This window comes from Pseudorca crassidens, chromosome 4, assembly GCF_039906515.1.
Source record: "Pseudorca crassidens isolate mPseCra1 chromosome 4, mPseCra1.hap1, whole genome shotgun sequence".
Lineage (NCBI taxonomy): Eukaryota > Metazoa > Chordata > Mammalia > Artiodactyla > Delphinidae > Pseudorca > Pseudorca crassidens.
Window position 1 is genome coordinate 64,319,210 of NC_090299.1, and position 27,456 is coordinate 64,346,665.

At 40.2% G+C, this 27,456-nt stretch overlaps 1 protein-coding gene across 2 annotated transcripts in view; it reads left to right on the plus strand.

Moving 5' to 3' along the window:
- Nucleotides 1-2,187: 2,187 nt before the first annotated feature.
- RHOH (ras homolog family member H) overlaps nucleotides 2,188-27,456 on the plus strand; it is a 36,918-nt gene continuing 11,649 nt past the window's right edge. Inside the window, exons 1-2 of one of the 2 annotated variants that reach the window (XM_067734686.1) lie at nucleotides 2,188-2,325; nucleotides 5,440-5,525. The gene's annotated coding sequence lies outside the window, so the exon portion shown is untranslated. Of the gene's footprint in view, nucleotides 2,326-5,439; nucleotides 5,526-11,819; nucleotides 11,935-27,456 lie in introns of those variants that run through there. The other variant, XM_067734687.1, reaches the window with a different exon arrangement.

Consider the following 27,456-nt stretch of genomic DNA (forward strand, 5'->3'; position numbering starts at 1 on the left):
ATCAATCCTCTTTCACTTCCTTGAACACGCCAAGCTCTTTCCCAACTTAGGGTCTTTGCACATACTAGTGCCTCTGCTTGGAATGTCTTTCCTTCTACTCCCCTTAGGTTCCTCTTTTTCATCATTAGAGCGGTGGCGTCACATTGGAATGATGGTGAGGGGGGAGTTAATATTGATGCCCAGGTCCCAACCCAGACAAATTAAACTGGAATCTCTGGGGGTGGGGCCTAGGTACTGTTTTTTTGTTTTTTGGTTTTTTTTGGCCGCACTGTACTGCATGCGGGATTTTAGTTCCCCATGTGGGATTGTATTCCCGGACCAGGGATGAAACCCGTGCCCTCTGCAGTGGGAGTGCAGAGTCCTAACAACTGGACCACCAGGGAATTCCCTAGGTACTGGTATTTTTAAAAAGCTTCTCAACCAGGGCTTAGAGTCACAGCTTCAGGTCTCACCTTAAATGTCAGCTGCACGAAGAGGCCCTCTTTGACCACCCCTGGGATGTAGCTATTGTCTTGCTCTCTAGTTTAGCTTCTTCTCTGATTCCTTTGCAATAGTTATTACAAATTGTAGTTATTGCATTTGTATGAATGTTTTTTTTTTTTTGTCTCCTCCAACCAGAACATAGGTCCTGTGAGCACAGGGAATATATGTCTCAGCCTTTGTGTTTCTCTTCAGTTCACAGTATCAGGCACATAACAGGATACTGAGACTGCAACGGTGAGGGAGTGAGGGTGGCCCTCAGATGATGCATGCAGGTCTGAGCAGCCTCCTGGAAGCCAGCCAAGGGTCCCTGGAATATTATGAGAGAATCCATGTCAACATTCAATGGCTATCTTAACTGGCCAAAAGGTTGTACACGCACTTTCATTTCACCTGACTCTAGTGTCCCAGGATTTTGTGAGTGAGATTTTTTTTTTTTTTTTTTGGCCCCTGCGCAGCATGTGGGATCTTAGTTCCCTGACCAGGGATGGAACCCGTGCCCCCCCCCCCCGCCCCCGCAGTGGAAGTGCGGAGTCCTAATCGCTGGACCACCAGGGAAGTCCCTTGAGTGAGATTTGTTAATAGATCCTGGCTCACAGCATCTCCTTTATGTCCATGTCTTTCCCCTTCACTTGATTTTGACTCTCATGAGTGAGAGATTCCATCTTGTTCATCTTTAAGTGCCCTCCTCCACCCCAGCACTGGACCTTGCACACAATAGGGGCTCTATAAATGCTTGTTGACTTGAATGGAGTTGATCTTATCCTTATGGCATGTAGGTATTTTGACCGAGATTTCACCCTGGGAGGTAGCATTTACGATTACTTAGGGATTTGAGGCAAGGGGGATTGTGACCACATCATGAAAGTTAAATGTACCGGTGTAGGCAACTCAGCCATAATCTAAATATGTGCAAATGGTCTCTACACCTGGATTGCACTGACGGAGGCTGTGTGTTTGGAGGCAAATAATGAAACTCTGAGGAGTCTGAAAACAACTCATAGTCACGTATCTCACAACACAGGTGCTGGTCCATCAAAGGGTAAATGCGTGGCGGAGCTGCTTGAGCGCTAGGGCTGAGTCTGTCTTTTCCAAATTGTTACTTCATAGTTATTAATAAAACAAAGTGAACCGCCCACTTACCATTTCCCCTCCATAGTCAGTATGTTCACCAAGCTGATGTGAAGATCTAAGGTGCTTTTTCCTAAGCTTAAATTAACCAAGACCAATCTGTGGAGTGGCCTTTTTTTTTTTTCTTGGTTTATTTCACTTCCTTAAGGAATCATCTTGGTTTTTCACTCCTCCTTTCCACAGTTTTTCATAGGTGATTGGCTGGTGAGAAATGGGGGAAAAGGGAGAGGGAAATGGTCCCTAGAGAGCTGATAAATTCAACACAAATTCAGCCATGCAGCAAAGGCCTTATTCTGTCTCTTATCTGGGGAAGTTTTCATAGTGTCATGGAGGGAAATGCACGTGCACACACATATACACACATCAAATGAAACCCTCTCTTCGGAGAAGCCAGCTACAGGAAATTGACTTATGCACAGGAACTTGCTAATCTCTTTTGTCACATTTGGATTGTTTCTGCTGCCTCAGTCACCACGCACACTAAACCCAACCATCTTGGGTTGGATTCTACACCAGCCCAACTCTCAAAATTTTAGCTCTTCCAGTGTGAAACAGTTATATTCTTGGGGAGGAAGAAAAGATTGATCCTAGAAGGAAATCATAGCAGTGAAAGGGCTTGGGCGGCTTTTGTTTTTACTTACCTGCGCCGAACACATTTGACTTGTGGAGTCAGTCATTTTGGTGTCAAGAAATTTCTTCGTCATTCTACAACAGGTAAGAGTTTTACTTCTTTAAACATATTTCTTCAGTGTTAAAAGAAATCTCTCTGACTTTCTTTAGCTTTTACAATAGGCTCAACAGAGTGATTTCCCTGTTCTACCTGTTGTGAAGTATGGAACCACATTACGTGGGCAAGGGGAATTGCTCTGATATCCAACTACCCCCGACCCCTGCCCAAGTCTAACAAGGTACATATAGTTTTTGAAACATTAAAAGTTATCATAGTTGGCTTTTTGGTTTTCCAGGTATTCTCCTAGAGAATTCATATGCTTTTGATTGGCAATGACTGAGCTCAAATATTTGGGTAGTTTAAATATCACCCAGTGTTTGATGAAGTAAATCCAAATATCCTCTAAGTTGTGCAAATACGAGTTTTCAAATTTTCTAATTCAAAAAAGAAACAGAGCAAAAATCCAAATGATGTCGATTCATATCTGGAATTCCTAGCTTGTGGGTTTCACCTATTCCCAATGCTAAAGTCCTCTTTTTCTAAAAGTGATATTTGATATATAAGTACATATTTTTAAATTAAATTAAATTTAGTTTTTGAGGTGGTTTGATTTGGAGACATGCTGTGAGGCACCAGTTGGTAGCCTGCGTTGTAACTAAATAAAGTTTGGGAAATCACTGGTTTGGGGTTCTTTATTAAATTAAAGCTGGCATTGAAATATTCAAGTAAACAACAAGTAGTTGATAATCACTTATTGATTCTAAGCTGGTGCCGTGAAGGATATAAGAGAAATGTAAAGAATTCTCTATTTTGAAGGATCCAGTAGACGTGGTCAGAACTAAAATTCAGGAAGCAGTGCAAGATGGGAATTAAGGGATGGATGCATGGCCACAGGCTGTAAGAGTTATAGGAGTTCTGAGAACGAGATTTGTGGGTAAGCTGGAGTAGTCTGAAAGACATGGGCCATGGAAAGATAAGAGATTTTAGTAGATGGAGAAGGAGAAGTTTGATTCACACTGGATGGACTGTGTGGGCAAAGGTACAACAGTGAGACTGACTAGAAGATGACCAGCCCAGCTGAGGAAATTGACCTGAGAAAAGATGAAAGTTTGTTTTACACATTGGCAGGAAATAAGCTTGGAAAATTAAGGTGTAGACAGGTTATGGGGGACATTGAGAGGCTGCTGAAGAGAAAAGACTACACCATTCCGTGGTTGTCTAGTCTTCTTATGCCTGTGGGCGCCTCTTTCTCAGCTCTCGCAGCTCCAACAGAATTCCACATGAGATCCTTGCCCCTTCATGCCTGGAGCTGTTTCTTGCATCTCCGCATCTGTGATCCTCCACTTGCCCTCCCTCTACTGTTTTCCCCGAGTACATTATTTATGCAGAGAAAGGTTTGTGTGGTTTAAGGTACCTGTAAGACCTCCATTTCTGGTTACTACTTGTTAAGGAGGCCCTTCAATCATCTGGTAATTCAAGTGGCCTTCCTCTTGGGAGGACAAGTTGGTTGACCAGTTACAAGCAAGTCTCCATTCTTCAAAAGTCAGATCCCAAATCCCATGGACTATACGCTACTCCCTTTGCATGTCTGAATGAGATGTTGTGGATATGCTGCTGCCCTTTTCCTAAAGATTCCGAGCACTTTTTTTCCTGGACTCTGAAATATCTGCATCCACATAACAGCAAAAGCACAGTATGGTGAATACAAACCCAGACTTTGAATCCTGGTGCTGTTGCTTCTGATTCATGAGAACCTCGGACATGTTATTCAACTTCTTCAATCCTCATATTAAAAAAAATTCTGTAAAGTAGCTCTAACAATAAATGAAAATATCTACTTCAGAGGGTTGTTGTAGGGATAAAAGAGATAAAAATATGTAAAGCATTTAGCCTAGTGTCTGGAATAAAATAAACTCTCAGTAAATGTAGCTATTATGATTCTTATCAAGGCTGGGGACAGTAGAATGAGGACGGCATGGTCCCTGGCTCGAGAGCAAGATCTCTCTAAGGTAACTTTTTAAATGCCAGTATTCCTTTAAAAGGAAAGTGGGGGTGATAAGTAGAGGCTGGGAATTAATATTTTTTGAGCACCAAGAATAGACTAAGTACAGGGTTAGATGTTTTATAGCGATAATGAATATGATAAAAGGGAAACAAGATTAGGAACTGATTTTTTTAAGCCTTTCCATAGCAAATTCTCAGACTTAAAGGACAACTCTCTGAGTGACTGCTGTGTTATTTGTGGGCATCTGTGGCTGATGCTCTCTGAATGCACGGGATGGTATTATAGAGTACTTGGAATTAGAGGCGAGTGGGTGACTCTTCTTCCTTGGCCAGTTTAAATTAAATTATTTATTTTATGATACCTTTTAATTTTAGTGCTAACAAGGCACAGCTAAAAATCCACTTCTATTTAGGAATTGGGACCATTTTGACAATGAGTGCCCAGAGTGCTTGTTTGAGTTCTCGATGCTTGGGTCTGGATGAAAGCCAACATTAAAAAGCATCCTGCTTTCCTGTACCGCTCTCCAGATCAGAGATTCTTTTGAGTTAGTAAGTGCCCTTTAAAAATGCAAATATGGCCGGTATGGTCGTTATGCAGGGGATTCTCAATTATACATACAGATTACTTTGGTCAAATCATAATACTGTTTTTCTTTCTAGATCCCCACTAATATCCTAAGGGAGGAAATTTTGGGGGCTTTGTGTATGGAAACGGGCGGACACAAGTCAGGATGGGATGCCAAAGTGGATCGTGCTGGAAGGCAGCCTGGCAGTATTGAGCGCTGGGCTGGGCAGTGAAGGGGTGGGGCAGTCAGAGGTGGAAAGGGTGAATAGGGGGCCATGGAAGGTGCCAGAATTAAGGCTCCTCCGCTGAGGCTCTTAAGTCATTTGACTCCAACAGCTGCTTGAATGCCCCGAGCAACTTCTTGATGCCTCACATAAGAAGTTGTCATACTGTTCCCGGATTTCGACCATTGTTCAGAGACAGTTTGATTTGTCTGGTTCTGGCCTGGAATCATAGTTCCTCAAGCTGGCTGGACATGAAAACCCTTTGGGAAGTTTTTCAAAAATAGCAATTCTCATGCCTCACACCCCAACCCTGGAGTGGGGTCCAGGAATCTGTGTGATAAAAATACAATTTTTTTTTCCCCCAGGTGACTTGGAGACAGTTGTTCTGTGGGTGAACTTTTGGGAGCCATTGATCCAGAGCTCTCCTACCAGGGCCCCCAGCACTGAGATGGTAAGTTGAGTAAGTGTTGAAATGGGGTAAAATGATCTTCCCTCTATTGTGAATAATATCGTCACACAAAAGCATTTTCCTTTGTTTTGAATTTATTTCTTAGGAGAATTTCTGGGAGTGGGATGATTTGGTCAAGGATATGAGCATGTTTAGAGTCTTTGTCAACCATTTTTACATTTTAACATGCAAATGTAGGGCACCACTTAAAAAATTCTGAAGTGTTATAGACATGTAGAGACAGTTCAGTCTCACTCAGGGAAAGCCCAAAGAAAGGAATTTACTTTCACGTGAGAAAGTACCAAATTACTCTCCCATTTCTCTTTTCCAGTAAAACAGAATACTGATGAATTACTTTTGGAATAAAATTTCAAAGCATTACAGAATGCTCAATTTCTTAGATCATAAGTTGAAGTCTTCTTATCACTAAACTTAGTTTCTTGTAAATCTGCAGTCAGCAGTGACCTCTTCCCCATTTCATAGAAAAGAAAACCAACAAAGAGAGTGGTTAAGTAACATGAATATGGTTTTCATGTCATTTCCCATGAGAACTATGTATAATCATCCATTCAGTCATTGTCTGAGAAAATAAATGATTGAGTAGTTTTTAACAGGTGACCCATGGAAAGACACTAGTAAGATGAATGCATGAAGAGAGCATTATCCCTATTGGAGGAGGGTGGGCAGAATGAATTGACCCAGATAGACCTCCTGCTCCATCTTTTTGTTTTATTCATTATGCATTATCATAATCTGCTAACCTAAAAGCATGGTTATTGCTTGTGGCACAGAGAGAATCAGGTGAATTTTCAATGGCTCCAATGGAAAAAAAAAAGACGTGCTTTTGCAAAATATCAAGTGAGATACACACTGTGGTGTGCGGGAGACTGCACTTGCTTACAAGAGCTGATTGTGATATTTCCAGAAATTTTACAAGCCAGTTGTTAAACACAGTCACTATTAAAAATTAAATTCTGGGCTTCCCTGGTGGCGCAGTGGTTGAGAGTCCGCCTGCCGATGCAGGGGACACGGGTTCGTGCCCCGGTCCGGGAAGATCCCACATGCCACGGAGCGGCTGGGCCCGTGAGCCATGGCCACTGAGCCTGCGCGTCCGGAGCCTGTGCTCCACAACGCGAGAGGCCACAACAGTGAGAGGCCCGTGTACCGCAAAAAAAAAGAAAATTAAATTCTGTAAATCACAGTTAAGTAAATTATATTAAAAATAAAGGTAATACTCAACACTCATTACTCCTGATTATTTACCATATTTTTACTGTCATCTGTGCTTTTGAAGTTATCTACTCCAATTTACCTGTGTGATAGGAATATTATACAATGATGTGCTATTAAGTATCTCTTTCCAACTTTGTATTCAGTGAAACTGGCCATGGCATGAGTATTTACACCACAAAAATTGGCAAACACTGTCAACCAGGCTCTCCACAATTTTTTTCTTTTTTTTTTGAGGAAAGCCTGTTGAATAAACATTTACTAGAATAACACCGAGGAAGTGTGTAAAATACAATCATGGCAACTTGGCAAAATGTGTCAAGAGCCATTAAAATGCTCATACCAGGAAGTTCCCTGGTGGCCTAGTGGTTAGGATTCAGAGCTTTCACTGCAGAGGCCTGGGTTCGATCCCTGGTTGGGGAACCATCCTGCATGCTGTGCAGTGTGGTCACAATACAAAAAATTTTTCTAAAAAATGAAATGCTTTGATCCATTAATTCTACCTCTGGGAATTTATTCTAAATAAATAATTCAAAGAAGGAAAAAAAATAACATGCATGAACATGTTCACTGTATTGTTATTATAACAGAAAAATCTGAAAATAACCTAAATATTAAGCAAAAGCGATCTGGCAGCACTAACTGTGTGGAATATTTTACGGTCATTAACGGTCATAATTAACAGTAGTTATGAAAATATATTTGATACGGTGTTAAATTAGAAAATCAGGATTACAATTTTCACTTACATTCTGGTTTCGTTATGAATGAGATTTAAATGTGAGCATAAAAAAATAAAGCATTTGGTGTGGTAGAATGGTGAAATAGTAGAATTTTTTTTTACTTCATGTATTGTAGAAGTGGTGTGTGTGCATTAAAAACTATGGAGAAAGCCTGTAAATAAGTGGTCTTAAGTAGTTTTAATATTTAAGGGGAAGGCTAAGGGGAAGATCTGTGGACCAGAGGGGGCTCGCTTTTGACCTGCAGATGTGTACTGTGAACCCTGGGCAGGGCAGGGTATTGTAAAGGGAGTTAGGATCTAGGCAGTCTGGAGTGGTGAATGCTAAGTAGGTTTCATTAGGGCAGCTCAGGAAGAAAGAAGTGACTGGCTGCCTACGGAGGATTTGCTAACGCAGTCGGTGGAGATTGAGAAAGAGCCCAGAGAAAAGCTACCGTCGAAGGCCGGAGAGAGAGGAGAGAACATTTCTTGGGAAGAGACAGGGAGATGCTGATCTCAGAGGTGAACCACATGGATGTGAAAATAGTTCCATTTAGATCCCAAAACAATAGGGCTCCAAGCAGAAAGAAAATGATTCTTCTAAATCATGCGTTCTCGAATCTCAGTGTGTGTACCTGTGTGTGTCGGGGGTGAACCTGTTACCCTGAGGCTTAGGATCGAAGGGCTTATGATGTAAAAGAGGTAGGACAACAGAGACAGCCCAGAAGGGACAAGTTATTCTGTTAAATCTATAGAAACAAACTAAAAACTGGAGACTCTTCTTAGGATACTCCTTAAAGGGGAATATAGTTCGTGCCATAAAATTCCCTTCTGTAGTTAAGTAAGTTTTGTCAGGCATTTGGACCAGCTGAAAGTAACTGTGAACAGGGGAACTACAAGGGGAAGCACAGAGAAAAATGGTTAAAGGGAGAGTCTAGGACCCATGAATATTCTATTTCAAATCATTGGGAGGTGGTAATCAACAATAAACCTGAGTAGAATACGCGGTGCTATGTTCAGAAAACATTCGGGCCTTAGTGTATGATAATATCACATTAAAGAAGGAAAGAAAGCCTCATTTTTAATGAAATGCAGTACTTTATATACAGAACTGTAGCACTCAAAGTAGTAATAACAATCAGACGTGTGCCATAACAACAGTGTACGTATCACAAAATAAACATATTGAAAGTAAATGACATGGCAGTAGCAGAAGCCATGGCACTGAGATTATCGACTTCACCTGGCTTTAGAACTTTAGTGACAGTAATAAGCTCTCAAATCGCCTTTAATATCTTGGGTTCTTTCAACTTTACACTGAAAGTTGTTTAACTTTAAAAAGGATTTCACATTCCCTGTCGGGGCAGTAGTCTCTTGGGACATGACATGATAAAACAAGGACAAATCAACAACCCTTAGCCTTGGAGTCAGGGTCTGTTGGATATGCAAGGGTCTGGCACCTGAAGTCAGACCTCCTTCTGCCTTGCCTGCTGACTGTCCTTTTCCCTACTTTACAGGGTGTTTCATGGACTAATTGGCTTACACTTTAGAGCAGTATTTCCTAATCACTTTTTTGGTCATAAATTCCTTTGAGAATCTGATGAGAACCAAAGACCGTATCCCCAAGAAAAAGAACACGTACAAGAACATGCACATTTGTCATACACTTTTAGGAGATTCAGGGATCCTCTAGAGTGTATCCATGGACAATCTGTAGTCCAGAGGCCTCATATTAAGAAATCCTGCCTGAGAGGCTGTCAGTATAGCAGAGAGGGCATTGCAGAAATTGAGAAAGTGCTGGTTATTGTTGATGTTGGATTTAGCTGCTAAAGAGAAAAGTTGACTCTCCAGTTGATGGCTAAAATGAGGACAACATGGCAGGTACATGTGTAATTTTATAGCACTGGATCCTCAAGTTCGGTAAACATGCAGAGCTAGAGCTTGTTCTCTTCAGAGTATATATGACTAATGTTCTACGTCCTTAATTCTGAATTCTCTCATGTGAAGCCAGGATCAGTAGCCATCTGGGAAAACATCTCTAAGATTCTATTTTAATGTCTTATTTACTGTCATGTGGTACCTACTTGGCACAAGAAATGCAGGCAGTTTGTAAATACCAGTCTGGCTAACCCCAGAGTATAGTGAGTGGTATTCAGTATTGGATACCCAGCCAGGCTGCTTTTAGAGGGGAAAGGCCTGTGTGTAATGTGATCGCTTCTGAGTGTTAAATGCTGGTTTTCCTATCTGAAGCTGAACATCTGTTTGGGCCCTGATGACTTTGGAGATAGTACTTTTCCTGTGTAGCCTTTAGACCACAGAAGCCCAGTTGACCATCTTCTGTTAGTGGGTACTTGATTTGCAGTTTGGGGACCTGGGTTTTTTCGGCTGAAAGTTCATGCCTGTGTTAATCTATCCACTTAGATGTTGATAGGGGCTCAGGCAGGGTGTGAAGATTTGTCCCAAATCTGTCATGTTGATGGAGTGGGGGAGATACAGGATGGGGAGGGGAAATGCACCCAGTCTTCAACTCTCCAGAGAAAAAGTATGTGCAACAGGATAAAAAAAATTGTGAAATATGAGTCAGGCTTCTCTTGGTCTGGCATAGTGTAAGAATTATACATCTTTCTTTGAGGTAGAAAAGGAAAATCTGTAACAAATATATTCAAGTAATTAGTGCGCCTCAACTTCTACAACCATTTAAATTATTGTACACCCATGACTAGGTCTCCTGCCAATTTCAGTTCAATGTATTCAATGTATTTTTCAATGTATTCTGTGTATTTTAATACATTTAATGCATTTAAATAATAACACTGCATCATAGAATCCTCAGTTATAGCCCACAGAACAGAAATATTCCATGTACACCAAAGACCAGTGGCAAACTCTCCAGCCCCTTGTCTCCTGGAGATTGCTTCCCCTGCTTCGACATTATGTCTAGCAAACTAGTTGCTGTTGTGGGGAACTGACTGGCATGTATCTTGTATCTCTTCCTTGAGGCTTTTCCTTTCTTTCAGAGGCTCCTTTCTTTTGGGCAGGATCCCTGCTTTTCCTTTGCTTTCACCAGTGCTATTCTAACTTCTGCCTTCTTGAGCACTTCTAAATACACATATCTTATCATAAATCTTTTTCTCAGTTGCCACAAAAAATCCTGCCTGTCTTTGTTCCAATCTGGAGCTGAAAATGATTTCAGCCATGATTGAGAAGTATAAGAATGCCTGGGATTAGTCCTTCTAACAAGGAAAAGGAGAGCCATATATTTGGATTCAAATTTAAATGATGTCAAACCACTGTCATCAGCTGCAGAAACCCTTAAAGGGTCTAGAAATCCCCTTTGGTATACATTTTGGGGATAAAACCTGATTTTCCTCAAACTCCAATAACTTTGGACAGTAACTTGCTGTAATTTACGATGACAGTCTTTCTTTCTCGCTCTCTCTTTCTCTGGCTATAATAAGGGAGTAGAAGAGGGTGTTGGACGTATATACAGGAAATAGGAGGGGAAAAGGCAGAAAAACCTTACATGTTGACAGTACCACAACTTCCTACGTTTACTAAAATGATACTGTCACTCTTCCTATACACAGAATATCTGGTAATATCAGAGAAATATCTGCAATAATGTTGACTTTAAAAATATAATAGCAATACATGTTCATTGTAACAAAATGTGGCATATGCCTTTTAACCTAAATATACGTGTATACATTTTATTTATGAGTATTTAACTTTTTATTAAAAACACCATCATGTTAGTGCTTTCCCTTCAAAATGTGCAGAATCTATAGAAAGGAGCTTAATCTTAATATAAGAGAAATACAGCTGATGCTTAAATGGATCACTTGAATTAATGAAGGGCAAGCAACTATGGTATCTTTTCTGAGTCCCATAGCTATCTTTTTTTCCTTTTCATCCTCTACATCTCAGGAAAAATGATTTCAAGATGTAGATTGTGGCAAAGTTTCTATTAAATTCTAGAGCCATGAAAATACATGGACAGTTTTGTCATGGTGGCAGGGGAGTTCTGTGTAAAACTTGGACCAAAAGTTCAAAACCCAAACCAAGGGTTTTGGATTTCCCCAAGGGCTACCCATTTGACATGTCATCCAGGAAAGACCCAACACACATAGATATGGAAGGAAAACCAAAAGTTTCTCTTCCAACAGGGGCTAGACTCTTGTGGTTTTCAGTTTAGAAACTAGATTGTGCAATTGTACTCATGAAAAAAGTCACCAGCATTTTTAGCTTAAGCTGATGTTCAATTTTTTTTTCTGACCTGTGACCAGCCAACCTTAAGAAGTTATATTACCTTAAAGCTTCCTCTGATTTACCATTCCTTTCTTTAGAGGGCTGAAGTGATCATATTTAAAATTCTTTCCTACATTCATTCACGCTGTTTGGAGTTTAAACGTTAGTGCTACTTCCTTTATGTATTTGGTCATGACTGGTTTTATTTCTCAACAGGTATGTAGCTCATTATTTTATCTACCAATTATAATTACTTCTTGTTTCTTTTGCCAATTTTGAGAGTGCTTAACGATTCTTAAATGCTAGATCTTTAACAAATTAATTACTAAAATGCAGAATAAATAACATAGCAAATTCACTTGCCTTCATAGTCTTTTAGAGTTTGATCAAGAACTTTTCAATTATTATCAAGTTTTTCCTTTTCCTATAAAATATTGGCTGAAGTACAATTTATAAATAATATCACCAGTCAGGAAAAAAGAGTTGAATGAACCCTTCTGCTCACCACATAATAAGCTTTGTTCTAAATTATTATTTTAAATTACTTTAGATGGCTATAGAAAGGCTTATTTTCAGAAAAATTGCAAGTAACTGGGCAGTATGAAGCAATAGCCTTAAAATGTTCATATACTGTGACTGCTTCTAAGAATTAGTCCTAAGAAAACAATAAGTGTTTTATTATAAAAGCAAAGCTTTTTAACACAATGATTTTTTTATAATAGAAAAACCTAAAAATCATTTAAAATGAAAGGCATGATTAAATAAATTATATTCCTATTAAATATTCATTAAGGTATTTTTTGAAGAATGTTTAATATGTGAGAAAAAAATTTGAGTACAAAATTACATATTTTTGTTTAAAAAGGCCTATATATTTTTATACATGAGTTCAGAATATGAAGGTAGATAAACCAATATGTTAAAAGTTATCATCTAGTGTATAATAAGATTACGTATGATTTTAAAATGATTCTAATTTTTCATGTATTTTCTGTGATTTGCATATATTACTTTTATAATAAAAAAGGTAAAAAATCCTTATTAAAAGAAAGTCAATTTATGGTGTGAGGTTAATAGTGAAACTAGTAAAATGATTTTGATGTGAGAATAATTTTGATATTTTGAAGAAAACCTAATGCTTGAAAGCCCTAAGCCTATAATTAAATTTTATCTTTTAAGATTTAGCAGATCTTTAGGTTTAAAGGCATTTTGAGTTTCTTTTATCTTGAACCTTGAAAATCACTTTTAATGAGAGATGTTGGAGTTATTAAATAGGTTTGGTTTATATTTTTAAAATAAGAGAGAATTAGCTTTAGCTAGTATCAGAATTTAAGTAAAATATAAAATATTTGAATGATGAATATAGAGGATTATCTAAAAAATTTTAACATGTGAAAAGATTCCCAAAGGGATCCTTTAAGAGGCACATATTCCTTATGCATCTTAAATATTTAATTTAGAAATAACTGACTTTCAAATATTTTGAAACACATACCTACTAGGCAAATCATTCATTTGGTATAAAGTAGGAAAATTATCTCGTAGCCTTTTATGACCGTTTTTCTACACAGTAATATCAAGTATCTTAAAGTTTGTTAGTTTCAAATGCTAAATATTAGTTGGAATACTTTACGATTATTTGAAAAGTTGATTAGTTTAGTGAAGGAAAGCATTTTCCTTTTAAACATGAGTGAAATCTCCTGTTTGCTTGTGTAATATTCCTGATCACATGTTTTTGCTTTTGTTTGTGTTTCTCTCTGGCTTTGGTTTAACAATAATTCATGGTCATGTCAGACAAGCTATGGTTCATGAGACAGACAACATATCAGTTAGCAATGTTTCAGTTGCAACTTATACAATACCTAATGGTCACTTACAAAAAATCTGGATTCCCACATAAGAAGTCTGGAGATCTGCGTTCTGCCACTGGTTCAGTGGCTCAGTGATACTGCCTTTGCAGTTCTCACGTCTTTCATCATAGTTGCAAGATGGCTGCTGCAGCTTTGAGCCTTGTGCCTCCATCGAGAGGTGTAGAATTGGGTGGAGGTGGAAAGGAAGCTGATCTGGCAATGGCTGTTGCTTTTTCTAGGAAAGCAAGAATTTTCCCAGAGATCTCCTAAACAGATATCAACCTTCACGTCATTGCTAGGACTGGGTTACGTGGCCAGGCCAGCTGTGAGGAGGGTGAGGAAACAGGAAGTAGAATTGTTATATAATGGCCTTAGACCATGCATTCCCGACAGGGAAGCAAAGGGAGGAATTCAGTTAGGGTAGGGATGGGGTGAGGGTAGATGGGATGGTGATGATAATCCCTAAGGGGGAGAATTGTTTATTGGTGGGGAAGAGAGGCAGAAAAAAAGATATTACTCTTCTTAGGTATGTAGCACAGGTACGCATACAATACATAAACAGACGTAGAGTATATTTATGGCATTAAAATGTCATGAGTGGGGTGATTAGGGAAAAGGTGTCTAAAAATGCTCTGAGGTGGATGATAATGAAAAAAAGGTTGAGAAACAGTGGCATAGGCCAAGAATGATCCATTGCCTAAGGCTTTGCACAAAGTCCTACAAACAAAATTGGATTATATTATTAATGACAAAGAGAGGCTTGGATATTGAGTAGAAAACTAACAATGCCTGCCACAGATAATGTCATAAATTAAATTGAGGAACAACTTACATTATCTTGTAATTGGTGGTCTCTCATTGGATTGTAAATTTCTCAAGAGTAGGAACTGTGTTCTATTCATTTTTGTATATTAGTACACTAGGCCCTCAGTATATATATTTTGTGTATTGAATGAAACAAACAGTGTTTTACCTAACATTGTTTTAAAGCTGGACCAATTACACCCAGACATTAATTTGAACATATTTCCCCACTCAAAAGCCATCAGTAGCTTCCAATTCCTTACAGGTACAAGGTCTACCTTCTCATTCACATTTCCTACCACATCTTCAACTCTGGTCTGGGGTCTAGGCACACTGATCTACTTGGTCCCTAAACACATCTTTGGTCACAGTCCTCTGTGCTTTTGCGCATGCCAATCCCTCTCTTGTTACCTTTCCAACTCCTTTCGCCTCGAGACTCTATTCTAGGTAACTTTCTCTGGGAGTCCTTAGGTGGTTCCACTTGCCTAGAAGACCTTTTCCTTTGTCTCCAACCTTTTCAAATCCTTCCCCTCACAGCCTAGTTTAAGTCTTACTTCTTCGCAAGTTCTTTTCAGTGCCCTCAGCCCATGTGTACCTCCATCCTTTTTTCTTTTTTTTGTTTTTCCTTTTTTGTTTTTTCGGCTTTTGCTTGTTTGTTTATTTTGGTTTTTGTTTTGTTTTTTTGCGGTACGCGGGCCTCTCACTGTTGTGGCCTCTCCCGCTGTGGAGCACAGGCTCCGGACGCGCAGACTCAGCGTCCATGGCTCACGGGCCCAGCCGCTCCGCGGCATGTGGGATCTTCCCAGACTGGGGCACGAACCCGTGTCCCCTACATCAGCAGGCGGACTCTCAACCACTGCGCTACCAGGGAAGCCCTGTTTGTTTGTTTTTAATGATTCCCTTCCTTTTAAAATCCTATTGTGTTTCTGATCTGTTTCACTCTTTGGTGTACCTAAGTAATTAAGTGTACCTAATGTCTTTAGTTGTTAGTTGCCTGACTCAAGCATTTATATCTTATCTCCACAATAGGCTAAATTCCAGGAGACCAGGGAATCTCTCACAATGACCAGTGTAGTGCTGTGCATCTAGGAAGCAATTAATAAAAGCTGGTTAAATAATAGATAAAATCGATAAATATCAATAGATAAAATGAGAGCCAGTAAGTAGTTGGACATTTTGCTTTCTTTGCAGTTCTAACACCCACTGTAAACTATTTGTGTTTTAACATTAATAACCCAGCACAGCACCATGGGGATTCACTCACAAGAGACAAACCTAAAGGCTTGATTTAGGAGCTAGAAACCATCCACTAGCTCAGTTCTGCCTTCCATTTCCTGATCCTCTCTGCATGAGAGAATTGGAAGCATGGAGGTGTGGTGTAAAGCTCAGGGCTTTGGAGTTAACCAGGGTTAAGTTATTAATTTCTCTGGATCTCAGTCATCACATCTGCAAAAGGGGGATAGTATTATTTACCTTGTGGGATAGTTGTGAGGATAAAATTAGGTCATATATAAAAGTGCTTGGGCTTCCCTGGTGGCATAGTGGTTGAGAGTCCGCCTGCCAATGCAGGGGACACGGGTTCGTGCCCCGGTCCGGGAAGATCCCACATGCCGTGGAGCGGCTGGGCCCGTGAGCCACGACCGCTGAGCCTGCGCGTCCGGAGCCTGTGCTCCGCTGCAGGAGAGGTCACAACAGTGAGAGGCCTGCGTACCGCAAAAAAAAATAAATGAATAAAAATAAAAAGAAATAAAAGTGCTTGCTTCAGGATTTGGCACCGTGTAGGCACTCAATAAATGGTGCTGTCGATGGCTTGGTTTATCAGCCTGATGTTTTGGGGGCAATATGTCTTTGCTTTTTTGAATTTCCCTCTCAGCATTCCCCTGAAGAGAAGAAGTCACTTAGGAATACTTATTTAAAAGGTATTTTCTATCCAAGGAGTTGGAATAAGAGTAGTATCTACATTTCATAATATTTTGAGCCAGAATGAAACCCTCCTGTCTTATGCGTGATGAAGGAAGCACCTAGAGGTGAGTAGTTACTCCTGGTTATGAGGCCAATGACAGAGATGAAATTGAACTCAAATATCCTGACTCCTGATTAGGGCTTTTCCCCCTTGTCTAGGGTTGCCAGATCTAGCAAATAAAAAACTAGGATACTAGTTAGATATTGAGTTTCAGATAAACAAAGAAATATTTAGTATAAGTATGTTCCATGGCTATTAGTTTAAAAAATAAAAACCCTTTTTAAAGAACAAATAAGAAAAAATAGATGTGAAGGGAATAGCTTACTGACACGCTATTTTAATAAGAGTTGACAACTTGCCTTTACAAGGGGAAAATGGCACTTGGAGAAGTGAAGGTATTGATTTTTTTAAAAAATTGTATTATTATAAAAATTTCAAACACATCTAAAAGTTCCCATAAGCTCATCACCCAAATCCAGCAACTGTCAAGATACTGCCATATTTGTTTCATCTTCTTCCCCCTTTGCTGAAGTACTTTAAAGTAAATTCTAGACATCATGTCACTTTACCCACATATGCTATGCATCTCTGAAATCGAGAATATTTTCTTACACTACCATGTGGCCATTAGCCCACCTAACAAAATTAGCAGTAATGCCTTGGAACTTTCTAATACCCAATCTATAATCGTATCTACCTGATTGTCTCAAACATACCTTTTCATAATTGACTTATTTAATTCAATATTTAAACAAAGTCCATCCATTATACAGTTGTTATGTCTCTTAAGTATCTTTAATGTTGATTATTTTTAATGGCAAAATGAAGTATGAAGAAAGACACTGGTTGATGTCTGGGGGTAGTTTTATTTAGATTCATAGCAAGTTGTTTGATTACTCTTCTGTAGATAGTACTGTACAAAGACCAGAAGAGACTTTGCAAAGAGCGATGTCATAAATGATTGTTTATGAGATGATCCGTTATGGTAGTTCCATTGCTTTGTTTGCAACAGATGAAAAAGAAGGAAAGAAAATGGAGAAAGAGAGAATTTGTTTTGTTTTGTTTTTTTAGGGGGTGGGGGGCGATTGTCTTTTTGTGTGTTTGTGCTGAAGCTGCTTCACATGTAAGTTGGGGATAATAATATAATAATTCTTACTACCCAGATTGTGAAGGTCAGATGTAAAGCTGTCTGAGAAAGCTGTGCTTAGATGTGTAACATTGTTTCTCCAATTTGACTATGCTTCTGAGTCATCCTAGTACTTTAAAAATAGCTTCTCTGGTTCTTCCCAGACCTACTGAATGTGTATGTCCCCATGAGGGGCCCAGGAAAACGTTTTAAACAACCTCTAATTTTGATGATGCTCAAATTTGGAGATCACAGACTTTACCCCCTGGACATTGATCAATTTATCTGTAAACGGAGGGAATTCCCTGGTGGTCCAGTGGTTAGGACTTGGCGCTTCACTGCCATAGCCCCGGGTGCCATCCCTGGTTGCGGAACTAAAATCCTGGAAGCCGCGTGGCACGGCCAAAAAAAAAAAAAATTATCTGTAAATTGAGAATAATGATACTTCTCAGGGCTAATGGTATATCACAGCACTGTGGGGTGAGTAGCAAATGCAGTGAATAAACACCGAGTACTTCCTTAATACCTTAGTCATGATCAGTGTTATGAACCCAGTGTTATAAATCCACACGTTGGACACTTGACTTTGAGATGGATTAGAATTCTTCAGCTTTCTCTAGTCCCCCTGCAACATTTAGTATAGTGCCCAGCATGTAGTCAGAGTGTAGTACATATTGGAGGAATGAGCACATGAATGGTATTATTGACAATTCAGATCAGTGACCCTTCAGATTATCAATCCACAGACAATACAGGAGACCGATAGGCCCCTAGTGCTATTCTAGTTTAGCAGGGGCCTGGATTTAGATGGGATTAATGCCCAATGCCTTACCTCTCTTTGTATACAGTTTTTGTTTTTTGGTGAAACTTTCTCCTCCTCCAATCGAAACTGGCTTTGAGGATAGAGAGAGACTTGAAGCACATTCGTATAAACGTGGAAAGGGTAAAAAGGGCTTTATCTTCCAAGGATATTCGCGTTTCAACAAAGCACTGAGCCTCTGGAGAAAGGGCTGTTTCAGTGGTGGGAGGGATGTGCAGTCGGGACGGGACTTCCCATTACCCCGATGTCCCCTGTGGAGTCGGGTACCTTCTGGTAAGGTTGACCCCCGAAGGAGACATGCTGTGCCCGCTGTGCCAGCTGGTCGGAAAGCCCACGCGTCAGACTTTCTTGCAGGGGCTCCTTATTGGCAGGGATGGCAGCTACTGCTGATTGATTGGGAAGCTGCTTCCTTTGCCATCTCCCTGTGGGGAGGGCTCCCCTGAGCTGGGCCTCTGGATGATCCCAGATCAAGAACTGTGCTGTGGGGATCTTATCAGATGCTTCTGAACTGCTGTCCTGCTTCAAAATGAGGAACCCGGAACATTCAATTCTATGCACAAGTAGCGGTGATGACTCATAGTCGAGAAGACACTGGAATTCTGCCAGGAGAATATCATTAAAATGAGGAGATGGGGTAACAGATTTTGCATGTGATAGAGAAAGAAAGCCCTCTATCTCTTTCTGTGCCCCATGATGCAAAAAGGAAGGGACATAGTTTGCCTACTGACAGTTGACTCTGTGATCGTAAAGTTTCCTGGGACCTTATTTTAGAAAAATAGCAAGTGTGGGGAATTCCCTGGTGGTCCAGTGGTTAGGACTCCACACTCTCACTGCCAACAGCCCGGGTTCAATCCCTAGTTGGGGAACTAAAATCCCACAGGATGCATGGTGCAGCCCCCAAAAAAACAAACAAAATAGCAAGTGTGAGTCTCACTCTTCTACTTCCTGATTACGCCCACCCGTGCGCACACACACACATACTCACGGGCCAGGCTAGTAAAGCTTCATGGGAAATGGAACACTGAACAGTTCACTGGGAGGTTTTCAAATTTAATCTTACAAGGTAAGCACTTTGGGGTTGATAAACCCAAAGGAAGTGTTCTGATGGATGTCTGCATGAGATATGTGAGTGTTACAAGATACAAGCAAAATGTACAAGTGAAGAGGTAGTTACAGGAAGGTGGAATGAGTTTAGGGGATTATCTTCTGATACATTTCAGTTCACTTTGGAATTATGGACATGAGAAGTTGGCTAATGCTGATGTCCTGAGGTTTCTTTTGGAACCCTGAACCCTGAGGAACCCTGAAATGTCTATTGAAAGTAATTTACTATTGTCTCTTGAAAGTAATTTCAGGTGGGCTCGTACCACTAAGGCAAGACTTGAGTGGCCTAGTACATGAAGATGACTGAGCGTCATCTCCTGAGAAGCTGGATTTATATGAAGAGATATTGATCAGAAAAAAGAGGGTTGGTGATCCATGGAAACATAGAAAACAAGCAAGTCTGAGAATCGTACTCTGGCAGTGCCCGTCCATGCATTGTCAATGGCCAAAGAATCTTGGCTAATAGACTTCCTGTATTTTGATCCCATTCACAAGACCATAGAGAGGAAGTGGGCCTTAGGATAAAGCATGCCCTTGAACTTTCTGGTACTCAATGACAAAAGGAAAGGTGTTGCCATAAATCCTAACTGTGGCAACTATCTCTGTTACGCAAGGAACCTCTTTTCCTAGGGTCTGAGTTTCCCCAGGAATTTTTCTAGCATGTTGAGCAAGGTGGTAGAGGCACAGTCCAAATCACTGGAATATTCCAAGGTGTTTTTTGTTTTGTTTTTACATGAGTGGTATCTGAAAGAGCTATGAGGAGTTCCAGACTAAGAAAGGGACTTACAGACCCAGTGAGACCTGCTCATCTGACAGATGAGGTGCCTGTGGTGGGAGGGGTATCCTGGACTGGTTCAGGGTCATTTCGTTAGTCAGGGACTAATCCTGACCCAGGATCCAGGTCTCCTGTGTCATACTTTCTTGAACGTGACTACAGTATCTGGTGATACTAGCAAATCCTATTTCTATCCAGGAAGAAACTGCGGGATGCATTTATATTTTCTTTTACAAAGAGTCGTGAGTTACTTTTACAACTCCCTTTTATTACCGAAGCAGTATATGTTTTTGAAGGAAATTTGTAAAACATAGATAAGCACACAAAAAATCTATAACTGCACCAATCAGAGCATTGCTAGCATCTGGGTTTAGCTTCTTACTCCTCTCTATATTTTTATTGAAAAAATCAGGATCATGTTTCACGTACTGTTTTGAACTTGCTTTTTTTCATGTAACAATGTTGTCATATACCTTTTTTCCACATTACTAAATATTTTTCTAAAATAATAAGGAGTTTAATGATAAAAGAGGTGTATGTTTTTCTCCTTTGAAAAGTTATCCTTTCTGGCAAGTAGTCTTGTGTTTAAAAAGTTAAGGCAAATGAGGGCAAAAATGAACAGAAGTGGCAAGTCCATGCCACAGGAAGTATGTTTTCTGGAAGTCCCTGCTGCTAGAAACACATTTACAGTTAGGCCTCCTGGTTTCATACATGTTGATAATAGCTGTGTGGAGGTGTGAGAGTTGGCATAAAGGGTGAACATCAAACTCCAGGTAGGAGCTCTGGATAATCTACAGAGAGTCACAAGTTACCCTGCCGAGAGCAGATATTCAATAGTTATCCAGTCCCTCTCCCTGTTAGGACCTGGCCATTTTAATGTTATGGGGAATGCTTTACAAGGCCTGAGAACTTCTCAGTGTGGACATTTGGGAGGCAAATGAGTGATGTGGCCAAAGGCTGCTTTCTGTCTCGAGGAAAGCCAGGATTTTGTGGGGTCTACGTGACATTCCCCTTTGGGCCTCTCTGCCACCTTGGCTGCCTAGTTGTTCTGCTGCTGAGGTCTGTAAAGGGCCTGGGTGTTTTCTCCAATCAGCCTCTGAAAACTCTCTGAACTGCAAAGTGTTCGCAAGTGCTTTCTGTCACAAATTAGGCCAGTGGACTCTAAATTGGACTGGGACGTGTTCCCGACAAAAGAGGTACAAATTGTTTCTATGTGTACAGCTAAGATGGTTGCAACTGAACACTGTCTTGAAATCCGACAGCAGCTGGGGCCCCTTGTGCTTGTTTGCACCGAGGCTGAGGGCTTTTTAGCACCCATGCCTCTGGGTCAAGTTAGTGGGTGGAGAAGGAAGGACAAGCTAGGGAAGGCAAGAAGAAAAGCCCGGGAGTAGGGAAAGGGCATCTGCGGCAGGAAGGTTGAGCTGTCTGCCCCTTCATGCTCTTTTCTGTTAATATCTGTTCTCAAAGCAGCAGCAGGGGTTGAGAGCACTGACTACAATTTTGAAAGAAGTTCCACTGTGGGTAATATGTTATCGAACAGCATCGCATGCTACAGAGAAATCGTTCATGAAAGGCAGAGCCCATCGATGTCGTAAACTTCGTTGCTGTCTTATTTTAAGAAACTACCACAGCCTCCCAGCCTCCAGCAACTATCACCCTGATCAGTCAGCCAGCATCAACATGGAGGCAAGACCCTCCATCAGCAAAAAGTTTATGACTTGATGAAGGCTCAGATGATGGTTAGCATTTTTTAGCAATAAAGCATTTTTAAATTAAGTCATGTACATTATTTTTAAGACAAAATGCTATTGCACACTTAATAGACTACAGTCTAGTCTAGTGGAAACATAACTAATACACACTGGGAAACCAGAAAATGCACGTGACTCACTTTATTGCGATATTGCTTTATTGTGGTGGTCTGGAACCCGAACCTGCCGTACCTTTGAGGTATGCCTGAAAATCTGGTGATAAAGAAAAAATTAAGTGAGAAAAGCAGCAGGGAGTATAGAATAGTATGCTACAGTTTGTATACTAAAAAAAAGAACGAGTGTGTGTGTTAGGATAATTACACATATGCATTCGTATATATGTTTGTGAATACGTGCCATAATGTAATAGCTTTGGGAAAATGCATGAAAAACTTAATACAGTGGTTGCCTCTGGGAAAATGGCCTGGGGCCCTGGAGGGCAGGCAGAGGAGGACGACATATTTTTCACTTTTGTACTCTTTGAATTTTACCATAGGCGTGTATTATATTAACTATTCAAAAAGGTAAACATAAAAACATTTAAAGATTACATGTGAGCTCAAATAAGGGAGAAAAATAATGCTTACGAGGAGTTTCTGGAAGGCCTCCTGGAGGAGGTGGTGTCTGAGCTGGGCTCTGAGACAGGTAGAACTTTACCAGGAAGAGTCAGAGCAGAGAAGATTGTACTTTAGGAGATAAGAGTGACACACTTAAGATTACTAAGTGAGGCAACATTAAAAAACAAACAACCCAATCCAAAAATGGGCAGAAGACCTAAATAGACATTTCACCAGAGAAGACATACAGATGGCTAAGAGGCACATGAAAGGATGCTCAACATCACTAATCATTAGAGGAACGCAAATCAAAACTACAATGAGGTATCACCTCACACCAGTTAGAATGGGCATCATCATAAAATCTCCAAACAACAAATGCTGGAGAGGGTGTGGAGAAAAGGGAACCCTCTTGCACTGCTGGTAGGAATGTAAATTGATACAGCCACTATGGAGAACAGTATGGAGGTTCCTTAAAAAACTAAAAATAGAATTACCATACGACCCAGCAATCCCACTCCTGGGCATATACCCAGAGAAAAGCATAATTCAGAAAAATACGTGCACTCCCATGTTCATTGCAGCACTGTTTACGATAGCCAGGTCATGGAAGCAACCTAAATGCCCATCGACAGACGAATGGATAAAGAAGATGTGGTACATATATACAATGGAATGTTACTCAGCCATAAAAACGAGCGAAATAGGGTCATTTGTAGAGATGTGGATGGATCTAGAGACTGTCATACAGAGTGAAGTAAGTCAGAAAGAGAAAAACAAATATCGTATATTAATGCGTATATGTGGAATCTAGAAAAATGGTACAGATGAACCAGTTTGCAGGGCAGAAATAGAGACAGATGTAGAGAGCAAAGGTATGGACACCAAGGGGGGAAAGTGGCGGGGAGGTGGTGGTGGTGTGATGAATTGGGAGATTGGGATTGACATGTATACACTAATATGTATAAAATAGATAACTAATAAGAACCTGCTGTATAAAAAATAAAATAAAATTTAATAATTCCAAAAAAATAAAAGAACAAAAATAAAGATTACTGAGTGAGGAAAGGCAGGGAGAGTTTGGGGGATATTTCATAGTCCCAGGGCAGCAATGGCTAGGTGGAGTGGGGAAGAGGAGAAAGTAATGAGAGAGCTGGCGGGAAGGAGGTTATTTTATACTTAGCATTCACAAATTGGCCCCACTGTTCCTTTCCAATTCGTCTCCCGCCTGTGCTTCAGCCGCAAAAGCCAACTCTCTACCCTCCAAATACACAGAACCTTCTCCCCTGCACACCTGGGCACCGGCTGCTTCCTTGGTCTGGATGCAGTCCACCAATCACATTTTCTCTCCCCTCTGAGACCGATCTCAGATGTCTCTCCTTTCTGCCTTTCCCACTCCCACCGCCCTTGAAGATTTAAGCACTCTGTCCTCAGCATTCTCTTGGCATTCTGCACTTACCTTTATCATGGCACTTGTCCATTTAAATTTTAATTTTTTCTGGGATGAAGCTGAGCGTAAGGTCATTTGTATGCGGAAGGTTGCTTCTTTTCTCTCTAGTTTAGGATTTTATTCTCTAAGGTCCCAGCTATATGGGGCCTTAGTATGATGAAGTACAGCCATACCAGCTACCTTTGCATGACCATCGCATTACCTCTCCTCAAGAAGTCATTTCTTCTATAGAAAACAACCACAACAAAAAAGTGAGGGTTAGAGACATTATTAACAAAGTAGGAAAAATTTTTTTTAAAAAACCTCTAAGCCCAGTCTAAACTATATTAACAGTTTCTTTGTTATCTTTTGTCCCCATTAGTCTCTTTAAAAGTATTCCTAGTTTAAAGCCAATTAAAGGCAGACATCCTGTCATTCTTTTAGACTTCTATGGATTTGGAACTTAATGTTCATGGAACACTATGTATGCATAAGCAATGAATTAAACAGCAAAAGAAAAGAATTTTGCTCTGGAGTATCTTGATAGTTTCAGGGTTATTACGAACCTGTTTCTCCCAGTTTCCTGGGAGAAGTTGAGCATCTAGGGAGACAGTTGATGCATCTAGGGAGATAGTTAATCCCACTGCTGTGTATTATATCTGCAATATAATTAATATAGAAAGTATATACATTGATATCCCAAAAGGGGATTTTAAAAACCTAAGAAAGGCTGTACAGACTTGTGTTCTTAGGTTATTCCTCTTTGTTCCTCTTCTCCCTTAGACAATTTAGGGAGTAACTGCTGTGCCCTTAGTACAGTTTTATCTGTAGAGGAACACGTATTGGATGAGCTAGAATTCACAGCAAGTCTGGTTTTGTCCACCATTGCACAGATACCTTTCCTATGCCTGAACCCATGCCATTCTGACCATTTTGGGCATTCAAGGGCATCAGACCAGGCTTGTACATTTATTTTTCTACATAAATGAGATTCTTTAATGAATCATTCAACTGCTTCCTTTTTCAGTTACCAATATATCATGGGTACCTTTCCTCACAATACGTACAAGGTTAACCTAATTCTATTTTTTTATTCAAAATATAGTTGACGTACAATATTACATTAATTTCAGGTGTACTACATAGTGATTTGACATTTGCATGCACTGTGAAATGATCACCACAATAATTCTGGTAACCATCTGTTCCCATACAAAGTTATTACAGTATTATTGACCATAGTCCTTATGCTGTTGTATTACATTCCTGTGACATTTATTTTATAACTAGAGGTTTGTACCTCTTAATCCCCTTCACCTATTCCCCCCTCCCACCCTTATCCTAATTCTTTTTAATGCTGTATCAGATTCCACTGTATGGATACAACAGAATTAATTTAACCACTGCCTTTTGATACCTTTTAGTTATCCTCAGTTCTTTTTTTTTTTTTTTTGGCTGTTGTGAATAATGCTGCAATGAAATTCTATTTTTCAAAATATTTTTAAAATAGATTTATTTATTTTTATTTACTTATCTTTGGCTACGTTGGGTCTTTGTTGCTGCTCGTGGGCTTTCTCTAGTTGCAGTGAGCGGGGGCTATTCTTCGTCATGGTGCGGGGGCTTCTCGTTGCGGTGGCTTCTCTTGTGGAGCACAGACTCTAGGCACGTGGGCTTCAGTAGTTGTGGCATGGGGGCTCAGAAGTTGTGGCTCGCGGGCTCCAGAGTGCAGGCTTAGCAGTTGCGGCTCACGGGCTTAGTTGCTCTGTGGCATGTGGGATCTTCCCAGACCAGGGTTTGAACCCATGTCACCTGCATTGGCAGGCGGATTCTTAACCACTGTGCCACCAGGGAAGTCCTGCAATGAAATTCTTGCACATATTTCTTGACTACTTGTATAGGTACAACAAGACAATAGGTTTAAAAAGTTAGAATTGCTGGGTTGCAAGGTACATGCATTTAAAATTTTGATAGCTACTAGCAGGGATATACCAAGGACATGGCAGTAGAAGGGGTCCACTCCAGGTATAGGCAGTGATGGAGTACATCATCTGCTGAGAATTTAAAGACAATAATAAAATCAATGGGTGTTTGCTTTTTATTATCACCATGTACTGGCAGTGATAAAGTTAGAGTAATGCTTAGGGGCGTGTATGGATTCCATTAGAGCTGATTTCTGGAGTATATTGTGATTCCCCAACCTTATGGCACTACGTATTCCTGATTCCTGTTTACTGATTCCTAAACAGTACATTAGAATTAAAGAATGATAGCACAATGATTTTAGAGACTATGAAACAGAACTTGACTTACTTCAATTCTGTTATTCTATGTGACTTTTTGGAGTTTTGTGTTTAAATTTAAAACAGTGAAGCAGAGTGCAAATTGCAAAGTGTGATATTTCTGATCGGTAATTGCAAGTTTTAGTTTGTACAGAAAATATTTTATTGCACTTGAATAATACTTTAAAAATTGAAATTTATCTTTCTTGTAAATTGTTACTTGTTTATTTTAAAGCTACAGAATGAGTCAAGGAAATAATGACTGTTCCTGACTCTTACACATTATTACTGAAGCTAATTTTACCATTAAAATGAGGGAGGTTAAAAAATGATCAGCTCCGGGTATCAAAAACACAAAATGTGCCACTGAATTCTGTCATATTGCCTTCTACAAAGATGGCATTCTTCCGTACATCTTCCAATGGTGTCTGAGAGAGTCTGCTTAAGGGAGAGATCTTTCAAATGTTGTTGGAAATAAGGCCTATAGTAAGAAAGAAAACACCCACCAGCTGAAAAACGTCTTTCCAGCTCTCCCTCCTCATCTGCTGCCTTTATTTTAGGATTGTGTCTTAGTCTATTTGAGCTGTTACAACAAAATGCCACAGACTAGGTGGCTTATAAACAATAGAAATTTATTTCTCACAGTTCTGGAGGTTGGGGAGTCCAAAATGATGGCCCTGGCAGATTCAGTGTCTAGTGAGAGCTTGCTTCCTGATTCATTGATGGTGCCTTCTCACTGTGTCCTCATATGGTGGAAGGGGCAAAGGAGCTCTCTGGGGCTCCTTTATAAGTGCACTAATTCCATTGATGAGGGCTCCACCCTCATGACCTAATCACCTCTCAAAGGCCCCACCTCCTAATACCATCACCATATGAATTTTAGGGGCACACAAGCATCAGGTAGCAGCAGATTGCTTAGTTTCATCAAGGTTGCAAAGGTAGGTAAGCTTCCCCCAGATGAGAGACAGTGGGAGGGGAGATAGAGACAACTCTGTGAATGGGTTTGGAGGCAAGCCCTCCTCACTAGCTTGTCCTCTTGGGCAAGTTACTTTACTTCTCTGTGCCTTAGTTTCCCTGGCTGTAAAATAACAACAATGTATTGAGCACATAGTATCATTTTATTTAATTAATTAATTTATTTTTGGCTGTGTTGGGTCTTTGTTGCTGCGCACAGGCTTTCTCTAGTTGCGGCAAGCGGGGGCTACTCTTCGTTGTGGTGCATGGGCTTCTCATTGCAGTGGATTCTCTTGTTGTGGAGCACGGGCTCTAGGCGCAAGGGC